This window comes from Sciurus carolinensis, chromosome 1, assembly GCF_902686445.1.
Source record: "Sciurus carolinensis chromosome 1, mSciCar1.2, whole genome shotgun sequence".
In the NCBI taxonomy this organism is placed as follows: Eukaryota; Metazoa; Chordata; class Mammalia; order Rodentia; family Sciuridae; genus Sciurus; species Sciurus carolinensis.
The window spans coordinates 68,925,224-68,938,405 of NC_062213.1; the positions used below are offsets into that span (position 1 = coordinate 68,925,224).

At 36.6% G+C, this 13,182-nt stretch overlaps 1 protein-coding gene across 2 annotated transcripts in view; it reads right to left on the minus strand.

Moving 5' to 3' along the window:
• The window catches only part of Mtfr1 (mitochondrial fission regulator 1), a 42,494-nt gene extending 30,803 nt beyond the window's left edge, over positions 1-11,691 (minus strand). For both annotated transcript variants that reach the window (XM_047540801.1, XM_047540794.1), the window contains exon 1: positions 11,592-11,691. The gene's annotated coding sequence lies outside the window, so the exon portion shown is untranslated. The remainder of the gene's footprint in view (positions 1-11,591) is intronic.
• Positions 11,692-13,182: the final 1,491 nt, after the last annotated feature.

Consider the following 13,182-nt stretch of genomic DNA (forward strand, 5'->3'; position numbering starts at 1 on the left):
TTGAGCCTTCACTCCAAGTCCTTTCCTAAAAGGAATTCTGCACATTGACTTGATTAGCACTAGTAAATCAATAAATATATCTTACATTCTTGCTAGTGCTGGGTGATTTTAGTATTCATACAGATGATGCATCAAGGAGAGTAGTATACAAACCCACTTTTAGAAAGATGTAAAACAGCAAAACTTTAAGCTAATCATAGATTAGGATTGCTGTCTTTTATGTTTTATTATATTTGGAAATGGGTTATGACTGATAAAAAAGACATGAAAAGAACTTCTGGAGTACTGGTAATGTTCTATTTCTTGATAAGAGAGGCTCAAATGTGTTGACTTTGTGAAAACTTATCAAGACATACTTCGAGTAAAAGTTTTAAAAATACATATAGCCTTTGACCAAGTTATATAACTTTCAGCAATTTCTCTCAGAAATAAAAACATTAATATCTAAAGACATATGTATTATTTCTGTAGTGCTTTTTATATGCACAAAACCGGAATTTAAATGCACATTAATAAAACAATGTTAACTAAATTATGGCATAAAATATTATTCAGCTATTTAAAGTAAATTACAGTCTATGTGCTGATATGAAAGTATATCCCTGATATATAAGAGTAACACAGAAAGTATGATTTCATTTTTACAAAACAAAAATCCTCAACCTTTTGTGTATGGGTGGTGCTGGAGATGGAACCCAGGGCATCTACCATGGGCCCTAATTGCTGCCTAGCATTCTAGGAAAGTTTTATTTTCTTATTCTTCCCCTTTCTGCATTCTCTACAGGAGTTATTTCAAACTATATCCAGGTGATCTGATGTGGCTTAATGTTCTTGTGTTGGAAACCTAATCCCAATGCAATAGTGTTGAGAGATGCGGCCTTTAAGAGGTGATTAGGTCATGAAGGCTCTGCCCACATGAATGGACTAATGTCAATATTGTGGGAGTGAGTTATTGCCGACGTGGGTTTCTGACAAAAAAGACAAGTTAAGCCCCCTCTTGAGTTCTCTCTTTCATGTGCTATCTTACCCTTTCACCTTTTACCATGGGAAAACGCAGCATGAAGACTCCTGCCGGATGCTGGTGCCATAGCCTTGAACTTTCCAGTCTCACAAACATAAGAAACATAAATTTCTGTTCTTTATAAATTATCCAATCTCAGGTATTTTGCTATACAGCAGCAGAAAATGGACTAAGAGCCTGGCACTGTGTAACACCTGTAATCCCAGTGACTTTGGAGGATGCTAAGTTTGAGGCCAGTTTTAGCAATTTAACAAGATCCTGTCTCAAAATAAGAAATTTAAAAAGGGTTGGGGATGCAGCTCATTTGTATAACATCTTAGCTTAATCCCCAGTATCCCCCTGTAAAAAAATGAAGAAAATGAACTAAGACATTAACCAAATCTATCCAACTCTTCATTATTTCTCAGCAGATAATCAAGCATACCACTTGATAACAGAGAAGTCAGCTGAAGAAAAATCCCTCAATGTCTTGCCATTCCACATGCCACACATTTATCTGCATCGTAGTTATTCCACCAGTCTCTCCAGTCCTTCCTTCCAATCAAATGCTCAGGATCCCACCCCCTCGCTTCACAGATCTTACATCAGAAATGTCCTACATTGCATAAATTCTCTATTAACTTCAAACACACTTGCTCTCTCCTAGTTTCTCCCATCTCAATGTAATCCAAAATTGAACTCCTTTACTTCCAAATATGTTGTTCAAGTGTTCTCTGAGGAAAACAGCATTCATATTGCCAGTTATTCCTTCTCTTTCATATTCTATAATCAATCAAGTTCTATTTTTTCTCCTAAATATATCAGACTCTATCTTCATTATCCTTACCTATTCTATGCCTTCATTATTGTAAAAATCCACTAATTTGACTGTGATGCAATTTTTCCCTCCCCTTTCCATTTTTCTCAAAACCAAAATGGATCCTTTATGATTTGGCCTCTATTCTTTGCTATCCTTTGTATTTGTGCTAGTCAGCTTTTCATTGCTACGACAAACACCTGAGAAAAACAACTTATAGGAGCAAGTATTTATTTTGTCTCAGTTTTAATATATTTCAGTCCATGGCTGGCTGGCTCCACTGTCCAAGGACAGGCAGAAAATTATGATGGAGCAAAGAGGTTCAGCTCATGGCAGCCAGGAACCAAAAAGAAAGAATGAGAGAAGGGGCCAGGGAGAAGATAAACCCTTCTAGGCATACTCCCAATGACCTATTTCCACCAACTAGTTCCCACTTCCCAGTATTCCATTCAACTATCAAAGGATTAATCCATTCATGAGGTTAAAGCCCTCATGATCCATTCATTTCTTAAAAGCCCCATCTCCGAACACAGAAGACTTTGGGGGACATTCCAAATCCAAATCCTAACAATGTCCTTAGTATTCTACCCTTTGTTCCAGTCATACAGATAATTCCAGAAATTTCAACATGGTCTGATCTCTGGACTTCTACTCGGCATTCTACCTCCCTACTGTATTCCTACACTAAGCTGGCTCCTACTAATCTTTGATTCAGCTTAACAATGCCTTTTCTAAAAGGTCTCACAACCACAATTAGGATCCTCCCGTATGTATTCCCCTGTATAGTAGTACAAAAATGTACCTAAACCACTTACCTCCTCCACTGAACTTTAATCAACTTAAGGGTGGAAACTATCTTATTTATCACAGTGCCTCAGCATTTAGCACAGGCATAGGATATAATAATTGTGCAATTCATATATGACTACAGCCAGTGCCTTTCCCATGCCTTCTCAACTGTAAACAGATATTTACTAAAAGTTTGATTCCATTATAGGTGAGCTAGGTAATTTCACAAAAACCTTCCTCTCACTGAGGACAAATAAACTAGTTAGGCAAAATATAATAATCAGCTATTGAAAGCATCAGAGAACAAGGAACAGAAACATAAGCAAGACAAGAAGAGACGGTTCTTTGAAAAAATAAAAAGTTACAGACCTACAAGATTTTAAAATGAGAGAGAAGGAAAATACTACCAAGATCAGAAATGAAAATGAAACATAGGACATCACTACAGAACCCACAAGCATTCAGAAAATTACAAAACCAAAACACTGCACAGTATAAGTAGTCACAGTAGTGATTAACTTTGGGTGAGACTGGGTAATGGCTGGAAAGGAGTCATCAAAGGAGTTTTCTAAGTGCAAACAACTTTATATTTCTTAACTTGGGGGCTATTACATGGATCTTTGCTTTGTGACAATTTATTCAGCTGTACATTTATGTTTGTGCACTTTTCTGTGTTCTAATTCCTAATTTTAAAAAAGTTTAAAAAACGTAAAAAGACCTAATTGAAAACACTTAAAAATTTTTGCTAGTCACAAAGGTGGGTTTTATCAATAGGAATTATAGTCACAATGATGGCTTTTATTAGTACCATTTAATATCTTAATTCTTTTTTATAACCTGGCTCAATGTATTCTCCATTTTGCCTTACTTAAATGAGTCCTGTTGAGTATTACCTGTTTCTATATGCCAAGTTCAATTTAAGCACCTTTAAAACAGAAACCCAGAAGTACATTTCTCTACACAAAGTATTTACAAAGTTCCAAAATGTTACTCAGCATTTGCTATACAATTCAGTTTTTAACTTTGTAAACTATATTCAAGAGACTTCCACATCTGCATTATTGCATGAGTCTAAAATTTTTTTATTCTATTTTTTTTAGTCCTCATTTCCCCCTAAAATTTGTTCTACTTAGTTATACCTAACAGAATGCACTTTGACACATCATACATAAATGGAGTATAATTTCTCATTCTTCTGGTTGTGCATGATGTAGAATCACACCGATTGTCATATATGTACATAGGGTAACAATGTCTGATTCATTCTACTATTCTTCCTACGCCCATACTCCTCCCCCCCTCCTTTCACTCCCCTCTACCTAATCCAAAGTAACTCTGTTCTTCCCTAGTCCTGCCCCTCTTATTGTGAATTAGCATCCACATATCATAGAAAACATGCAGCCTTTGGTGTTTTGGGATTGGCTTATTTCACTTAGCATGATATTCTCCAGCTCCATCCATTTACCAGCAAATGCCATAATTTCATTCTTCTTTAAGGCTGAGTAATTTCCATTGTGTATATATACCACATTTTCTTTATCCATTCATCTGTTGAATGACACCTAGGTTAGTTCCTTGCTTCAGCTAATGTGAGTTGAGCTGCTATAAACATTGATGTGACTGTGTCACTGTAGTATGCTGCTTTTAAGTGCTTTGGGTATAAACCAAGGAGTGGGATAACTGGGTCAAAATGGTGGTTCCATTCCAAGTTTTCTGAGGACTCTTCATACAGATTTCCATAATAGCTGTACACAATTGGCAGTCCCACCAGTAAAATATGAGTGTATCTTTTCCCCCACATCTGTGCCAACATTTATTGTTGCTTGTATTATTGATAATTGCAATTCTAACTGGAGTGAGATGAAATCTTAGTTCAAGCAGACTGTTGATAAAAATTTTTTGGTATTCTTGTTCACTTGGTTACTTTTGTATGAAGTTCTGATTGCCAGTTGCTCAGATAACAAATGACAAGGCACAATTCTTTAAAATATTAAGTTCCTAAAATCTAAGACAAAATCTTGAATACATCATTGAATTCTTTAATATTTTGGTGAACTGACAGCTGCACATTTGGCATGCATTTTTATTCACTGGAGATTTGTAAACCTGAATCAACTTTATGAATAAAGAACCATTTTTTTTTAAAAAAGGTTTTAAAAAACAGCCTAAGAATCAGGCTGCAGATTACTTTCTAGGTTTAATAAACACACACAATTAACCTCTTTATCTTCATAAAATTTCTAATAATCTAATCTAAAATAGTCTCGTGTAGCACTGACTACAAGAAATAATAAACTACTTTTGTGGGGAGGAGTGCTTGGAGGGGTAATAAAAAAAAATAAATCAGAAACACAATTTGAAAAAAAGACTTTCTTTTTCCTTCCAAATTTGGTGAAAGCATATGATGGTGTACAGCTATACTAAGTAAAATTTATAGCACTCCAATCAAAGATAACACTACCTTCAACTAATGCAATGTTTGTTTTTGAGATTATTACAATAAAAGTTACTAATAGTAGTTTCATAGCTTGTTAGCAGTAAAGACAAGGTTGTCATTAAATTTTAAGTGCCTAAAAATTTTAAGTTATAATTTAAATATAGTAGGGTTTATTTTTATAAGGTCTTTGATAATCACTTAAGGAAATAGCCAATTATGTTCCTATCATGAGAGAACTATGACCCATTTTATAGAAAATGCCTAAAAAGATAAATAAAACATTCTTAATTATTTAGTTGACTAGATTAGAATAATGTTATTAAGTATTCTCAGAACATGAAGTGATTAGATAATTAATAACAGTGCATCTCAAATAACAGTTCATACAAGACACTTTTGTAGGTAGGAAAGTTTGGCACAGGAAAATGATTCAAAAGAAAAACAAGAACTGTGAAGTATAGAACAGTCAAAAAAAATTCAATTTAAAGTTTCTCTTCTTTGAGAATATTTCCTTCCTACATTTTGCCCCTATATTCTTTCAGGGTACAAGAACAGAAGATAAATATTGTTTGATTTTATTTTCAGTAGTCAGGATTGAACTCAAGGGTGTTCTATCACTGAGTGACACCCCCAACCCTTTATAAAAATTCTGAGACAGGGTGTCCCTAAGTTACCTTGAACGTGAAATCCTTCTACCTTAGCCTCCTGAGTTGTGGAGATTACAGGAACATGCCACCATGCCAGGCCTTACTTACAACAACTAGAACTTGTCAGCCCTATGGCAAAACCTTACCCTATTTTTTAAATTAGAATTGCTTTTTATTTACAATATAATCATCAAAGCCCATAACTTTAGAACGCATGCACAATGCTGTTACACATAAATTTGACAAACTTGTTAACAAATTGATATCCCTGAAGAATTTTATTTTTTATGGGTGTACTATAATTATACATAATAGTGGGATTCACTGTGACATATTCTCTATGCTCAAAACAATATGGTCAATTTCATTTCCCAGTATTTTACCCTATTTTTTGAAATTAAAATTTTGAAATTCAAGACCAGTGACTATTACTATATCTCACATCAAGCCAGTCTAGACTTTAAGTCAGAATACTTTACCATAACTATAAAACAATAGTAAAGTATCCAACCTGTGGGTATAATTTACTAGCAGTGATTTAAAAATAATATTCCACATGCTCATTCAAAATTAAGTACATTTATGTGTGTATGTGTCTGTATTCCCAATAACTAGCACAGAATCTGACAGTGTCATTTTGCTCAATCTATAATGAATAAATCTTAAACCCTGTATTATATTTCTCACAAAAAATTAAAATTGTCTAAATATCTATGAACAATGGTGATTAAAACTTGACAAAATTTTTTTCAAGTTCATGGTCTTTAAAGATGAAATTAAACTTCTGAAGGACATTTTTAGAAGTTATTTTTCTCTCTGTAGGATAAATGTCAACAAGAGCCAGTCACTGAAGCCTTTAACCCCAGTGACTCAGGAGGATAAGGCATGAAGCTTGCAAGTTCAAGGCCAGCTTGGGCAACCTAAGACCCTGTCTCAAAATTAAAACCAAAAACAACGACAACACAGAAAGGCTGGGGGTGTGGTTCAGTGGTAGAGTACTCCTGGATGCAATCCCCAGTACCAAAAAAATAAATAAGCATATAAAAATAAAAAGTCAGCAAGAGAGATTCTGTTTCCACTTAAAAATCTGTCCTATGCATGTGAGGATCTGGAATATAACCACACATTAAGTGATGGGTATTTTCTTTTTGAAGTATTTTTGTAATTTTAAGCAGTCCCATGCAAATAAATTAAGTAACCTGTAATTAATTTTAAAACAGTTCTTTGAAAAGACAGTTCAAATACTTTCAATGATCAGTAGGTGCAAACAAAATACGTGGAAGTCAACAATACTTTTTCACTGAAAATGCTGCCCTTGGGCCCAAGGACATGATGAAAATTCACTACAGAGGTGATTCTGATAAGCTGGAAAGGAAAACTCAAAAGAAATGACAATTGTTTAAGGACAACAATTTAAATATTTTATTTTTTAAGAAGCTATGCATGAAAAGATTTTCAAAATAAAATGTTAAACAAAAAAACTTCCAAACAAGTGTATATGATTCCATTTAAAAAAAAAATAGGTAGTGCAGGCATTTAGCATGTGCAAAGCTCTGGATTTGAGTTAGACCCCTAATACCACAAAACAAACAAACAAAAACCTAAAACACAGTAGAAGAAATGGTGTGATAGATATCTTGTGTAAACACAAAGAAAAAAAGATTTGAAAAGCTAACAAAATTTAACACTGATATACTTGAGGCTTGTCAATAGGAGCTGCCATTTATTTTTTCCTTTTTGCATTTCTGCTCTTCTGTTATTCTGGTTTTTTTCAACAGAATACACTATTTTTGTATTTTTTTTTAAAGACCATTAGCATCTTTAAGATTAAGTAAGTGAATCTAAGAAGTAGAGACACAAAAATTATTCAAAGTTTGAACCATAAAAGTAAATAATAAACTTTAGCAATATACAGACTTCGGGGAAACCACACAGGCTATATTCCTATTTTCCCATCTCAGACATTCATCCTTTATGATTTCTGTCATATTTAGATGCTCTTAATAATTTAGTCTAAATCAACTCACTTTTAAAAAAATGATACGAATTCAGCCTCATCCTAAGCAATAATATCTATGCAGTCAAAGTTTGTAGTTCAAAGTTATTTTTCCAAACACAATTTAAAATATAGTCATGTGAGCTTAATGATGGGAATACATTCTGAGATCATCATGTTAACATCAGAGAATGTACTCACAAGAATCTAGATGGTAAAGGTCAATCACTCAGTGTGGCCTCTTGATGCAATCAAAAGACAAGGTAAACACAAGATGTATGAAGCTGTCAGAGCAACATAGCATACTGTTTTACGGTAACTTTTTTCTTAATTAGTAGAAGTACCCTCTAAAATAATAAGTATAAAATAGTAAGTATATAAACCAGTAATACATTTATTATCATTATTAAATATCATCTACTATACATAATTGTATGTGCTGTACTCTTATACAACTGGCAACACAGGTTTGTTTATGCTGGTAAAACCACAAACACATAATGCATTGCCATATGACATAATGCATACAATGTCACCAGATGATAGGAATTTTCCGGCTGCATTTATAATTGTATGGGACCACTGTTCTGTATGATTGTATTTAACTATAGTTTACACTCACTACCTAAATCCAAACGATGAGATTTAAACAGGATATCTTGACTAAAATGAATTACAAAACTGATTTCTATTATATCTAAAATCATCTCTTAGGAAACCAGTCTACTCTATAGCCAGTACACATTACATATCAAATCAGTATTTACTAGTATACAAAAAAATCATTTCGAAAAGTAAGAAAGTTGGGCTGGGGATGTAGCTCAGTTGGTAGTGTTTGCCCGTCATGCACAAGGCCCTGGGTTCAATCCCTATGACCACCACAAAAAAAAAAGTAAGAAAATTTCTTAAAGGTTAAAAGTTATACTACTTTATATTAATACTTACATATTAAAAATATTAATGTATGCATTATTCAGAGTTTTCCTAGTTGTCTGACATTTTACATTTTTAACCACATACCAACTCATGCTAGTCAAATCCAGTTGCCTAAATTAATCTGTTAAAAAAATAGTATCAAATGTTTATACAATTTATTTTGTAATAATGGCTTGTAGTCTAACTGGCTGACACCTTCAATAGAATAAATGAAAGAACTGACCCAAGGTGGCATGTTCTGGTCCCTAAAACAGCAGCCCTCAGTGCTCTTCCAGCTGAAATATACAGTAATTTCACTATCCATTCTGCTGCTTTCAAGAGGCAGAGCCATCTATGTGCAACTTAATATAAAAAATGATGAATATCACTAATGAATATGTGCTTGCAAATCAGTAAGTGAAATATTAGAAGTCCAATGGAAAAATAGGCATAGGACATCAAGGCACAGTATACAACTGGAAATTTGTGGAAACACAAATGGAAAATAAAATGTGAAAAAATGTTCAAGGATATCACTAGAAATCAAATAAACATTAACTCAAATTATTTTAACTTTTTCCTTGTGAGTTGGCAAAGATGAGGCTGGGGATATTGGTAGACCACTTGCTTGGCATGAGTGAGACCCTAGGTTTCTTACTTTTTGTGTGTGTGTGCCACTTTTTGTTGCTTTCCTTAATTGTGTAATTTCTATTAATAGAACCAAATAAAAATAGAATATCTTAGTAGCTGAATAGAAATCAACATGTTGAAGAGCAGTTGATACAGCAAGACTGCCCAAGAAAACAAACTATGGAAACTGAAGTTTATCAGCACTTCTGAACCTACTGTACTACACTTTTTTCCTCTTTTTCAGTCTATTTTCTTTCTCCATTCCTTTCCTTATGTCCATTAACCCACATCTATTTTCTTTTATGTTCATCAATCATATCAACTCAATAATCCTTTCACATCTCAGGTAAAGTTACCTTTGATGGTGCCAGCTTAGTAGCTTCCAATAAGATAACCCTGAACACGTCTTCACTTCTTTGCGCATTAAGTTCAAACCTCTTAGACATGGACTCAAGTTCCTTCACAAGCAATCTGACCTTACTTCAATTTTTTTTTTTTTTTACTGGGGATTGAACCCCAGGAGTGCTTTACCACTGAGCAAACTACATCCCCAGTCCTATTTTTTATTTTGAGACAGGGTCTCACTAAGTTGCTGAGGTGGGCCTCAAACTTGTCACTCCTCTTGTCTCAGTTTCCCAAATTGGTGGGATTACAGGCCAGCACCACTGCACCCACCCTAAACTTCAATTTAACAAGACTATTCTATTGTGCGGTGAATAAGCCACCTGTCTTTTTTCCTTATATCTCTTATACTATTTAGATGAACATGCTGTTATGGAAGTAATGTAATATTGGGAAGATGAGGGATAAAGATGAAATAACCACTATGAATAGCCAGTATCTGCCATGTGCTAAAGGAACAGTAGAGACTATGCATTGATGTATATTTTTCCCTATTTCTTTCCCCTTTAATGGCTGTATATTAAATAAAAATATCTTAATACTTGTATTTGTCGAACTACATTTACGCAAGTTCAGACGTATTAATCATTGAAAGTTTAAAGAAACAAAAATACTTCTCTCAATATTGTTTTGTACTCACATATACTTCCAGGTTATTGCACCCCCACTATAGTTTTGCAGCTCATTAGAAATAATTTTACACATCAGTCCTATTCAACTCTTAGGATATTAGGTTAAGGTTAAAAGTACAAAATTTTTGCAACCACAAAGGCCAAGAGTAGCATCCTGAATTCCAGTCCTCTCCTTTCAGTAGCATAACTTTTCAGGCAAATTGTGTGAACTCTCTAAGTTTCTTTTTCCCCTCAGCTGTGAAATGAGGAGAACTACATCATAAGAATGTTGTAAAAATTAAATTGGTGGAAAAAAAAAAACTGCACAGGGCTTCAAACATAGTAAGAATTCCATAAACAGAAATTAGCAATGCAATTATTACTGCTCTAAGCATAAGGCTAATGCCTAGATTATCTGGTACCTTTGTTTTTGGTGATTTTGAAAATCTGGGCACAGGGTAGTGAAACCTGTAGGACATTCTTGTAATACAACTAAATTAGCGGTGTTCACACTTTTTAATCTGTGCCTTATTTTACTCAACTTCTCTAAAAGGCAAATAGAGGAAAAGTGTAATTATTGACCATGAAAAAAGCCAAGTAATACATAAAAGAGATGAAATGATATATGGAATTTACATCAAAATAACCCGAAGAGGGAGCAAGACTGGCCGTGAATTAATAATCACTGAAGATGGGTGAAGCATACATTGAGTTCTTCATATTTTTTACTTAACTTTACAGTTGGAAAATTTTCATATTTTTTAAAAATGCTCAAAGGCCTACTTCTCGAGGGCTTCATGCAATCTCTGGGCATGGTCAGGAAAATACATTGGAAAGTTCTGGGAGGCAAAAAGTGACACTGCAACACAAGCCAGGTGTAGCGGGTTGAACCTCCCAGACAGAACCGCGAGTATGCTCCTCCTCCGGAGTCCGCGAGGCAGGCTCCGCGAGGCCGGGGAAAGAACGCACCAGCCAAGGGAATCGCCGCCTGGCGGCCGGAGGGGAAACTAGGGTTCCCAAGTCCGTCAAGAGGCGGGGGAGGGGCAGGAGACGTGGGAGAGGTGGGTGGGTGAGCGAGTCCCAGCCCTCTAAGCAAGGCGACTTCTCTCAGCTCCGCCGCAGCGCCGGGCCCACCAAGGCTCTCAGCCTCCCTAGCTGTCCAGGACATCACTACCTTCCTTCGGCCCCGGCGCAGACACCCAGCCGGCCTACGGAGCCCGCCCGTCTCCCAGACCCAAGCTCCTACAGTTCCTGCCCTGTTACCGCGGCGTCTCACCGCCGTCAATCCCAAGGCCGCCTCATTTTCCCCCTTGCCAACCGTTTTTCGGAGTCTCCAGACCCACTTACCTCCGCCGCGCGGCAGCCAGCACCTTCTCCGGCTACTCAGGCTTTCAGATTGGCTGTCCCGGGACGTTGCTGTCAATCAGCCAATCCCCGCCCCGAGCCGGGACCAGGATGACCAATTAACTGTTTGCTCCGGCTCGGAGGCGGGCCCAGCGAACGGCGGGCGGAAGGCGTGGCGACCCCCTCAAGCGCCGGAGGCCTCCTTTCCCAGTCAGTGTGCGCACGCGCGGGCCTCCGCGAGGGGCGTGTACTTTCGCGTGGCCTTGGCTTTGTGTCTTCACCGCTCCGCTCTGGGAAGTACTTTTGTTTGTAAACGTCATGCTCTAGGTGTGTAGGAAGACCCACATTCGAAAGGTAGCCGCCAAGTGTGTGTTATGCTGTCTTTATTCTAACCTGTGTTGAGCACTTTTCATCCCATGCTGTGAGGACTTGGTTTCACCTGGCAGCTCTTTACCTTTGAGGACCTCACGTCCGGGGTGTCTTTCTGTTTGGGAGGAGTAGAAGTGCAGGTTTGCTCACAGTGGATGAAGATTTTTACAGTACTGCCTTTAGTTCCAGCGTCTATTTAGTCTGATTCATTGGGGCACGTACTTTTTAAATACCTAATCTTGTCATGAAAATATGATCCTTGCATGTATAATCAGTCATATTCAGCTAGGTAATGTGTGTAGGAGTAATAAAACATTAACATGTAGAAGTCTATCAGTATTTCTTTTTGGCTTTTCAAGAGGCTGCTGCCGATTGGCTGTCTCTCTTACCCTCCCATTGCAGTTGATCCTGGAGGTTGCTGGGCAGATGCTTAATCTCTGAAGTTCTTGCCCTAAGTAGCCCAAGTCCTCCTAACTAGGGAATTCCTTCCTTCAACAAGAACTTTAAATCATTTACTCAACAAGGGCTTATTGGCAGCTTATTATTACAGTACAGATATATTTAAAAAACAAAAATCCTTGAACTATGCGCTGAGTGAGCCTACAGGATAATGGGGAGATAAAAATACAAATTTAATAAATGTGATCAAATGTTATAATGGAAGTACAAAGGGTCCTAGGAGATACGTCTGAGCTTACTGGTGGCTTAAGGAACATTTCAGGAAGTAGTGGGTGCTTGAGTTGAGGCTTACTGAAAAAGCAAGAACTTCTGAGCTGAATGGGGGTTTGGGGAAAATAGTGGTGTTTCTGGCAAAGGTCATTTGTTTCTTCTGAGATACTTCTAGGGTGGGTTTACTGCTAAGTTAATGCACGTGCTTCAGGGCCCTCCCTGACTTATGTCAGCTCTTTCCATGTTCTGAAGGGGGACCTTGGTACTGAGTTCACATGGTCATATGTTGCCTTCTACCTTTTTTTTTTACTGGGGACTGAACCCCAGGACACTTAACCACTGAGTCAGCCCCCCATTTTTTTTTTTCATTTTTATTTTGATACAGAGTCTCATTAAGTTGCTTAGGGCCTCAATAAATTTCCAAGGCTGGCCTCAACTTTTCAATTCTTCTGTTTCAGTTTCCTGAATCTCTGGGATTACAAGCATGTACCACCATGCTCCACTTGTCTTCTACTTTTTAAAAGGAGTGTGTCTGAAAACATCACAAATGAAGTCT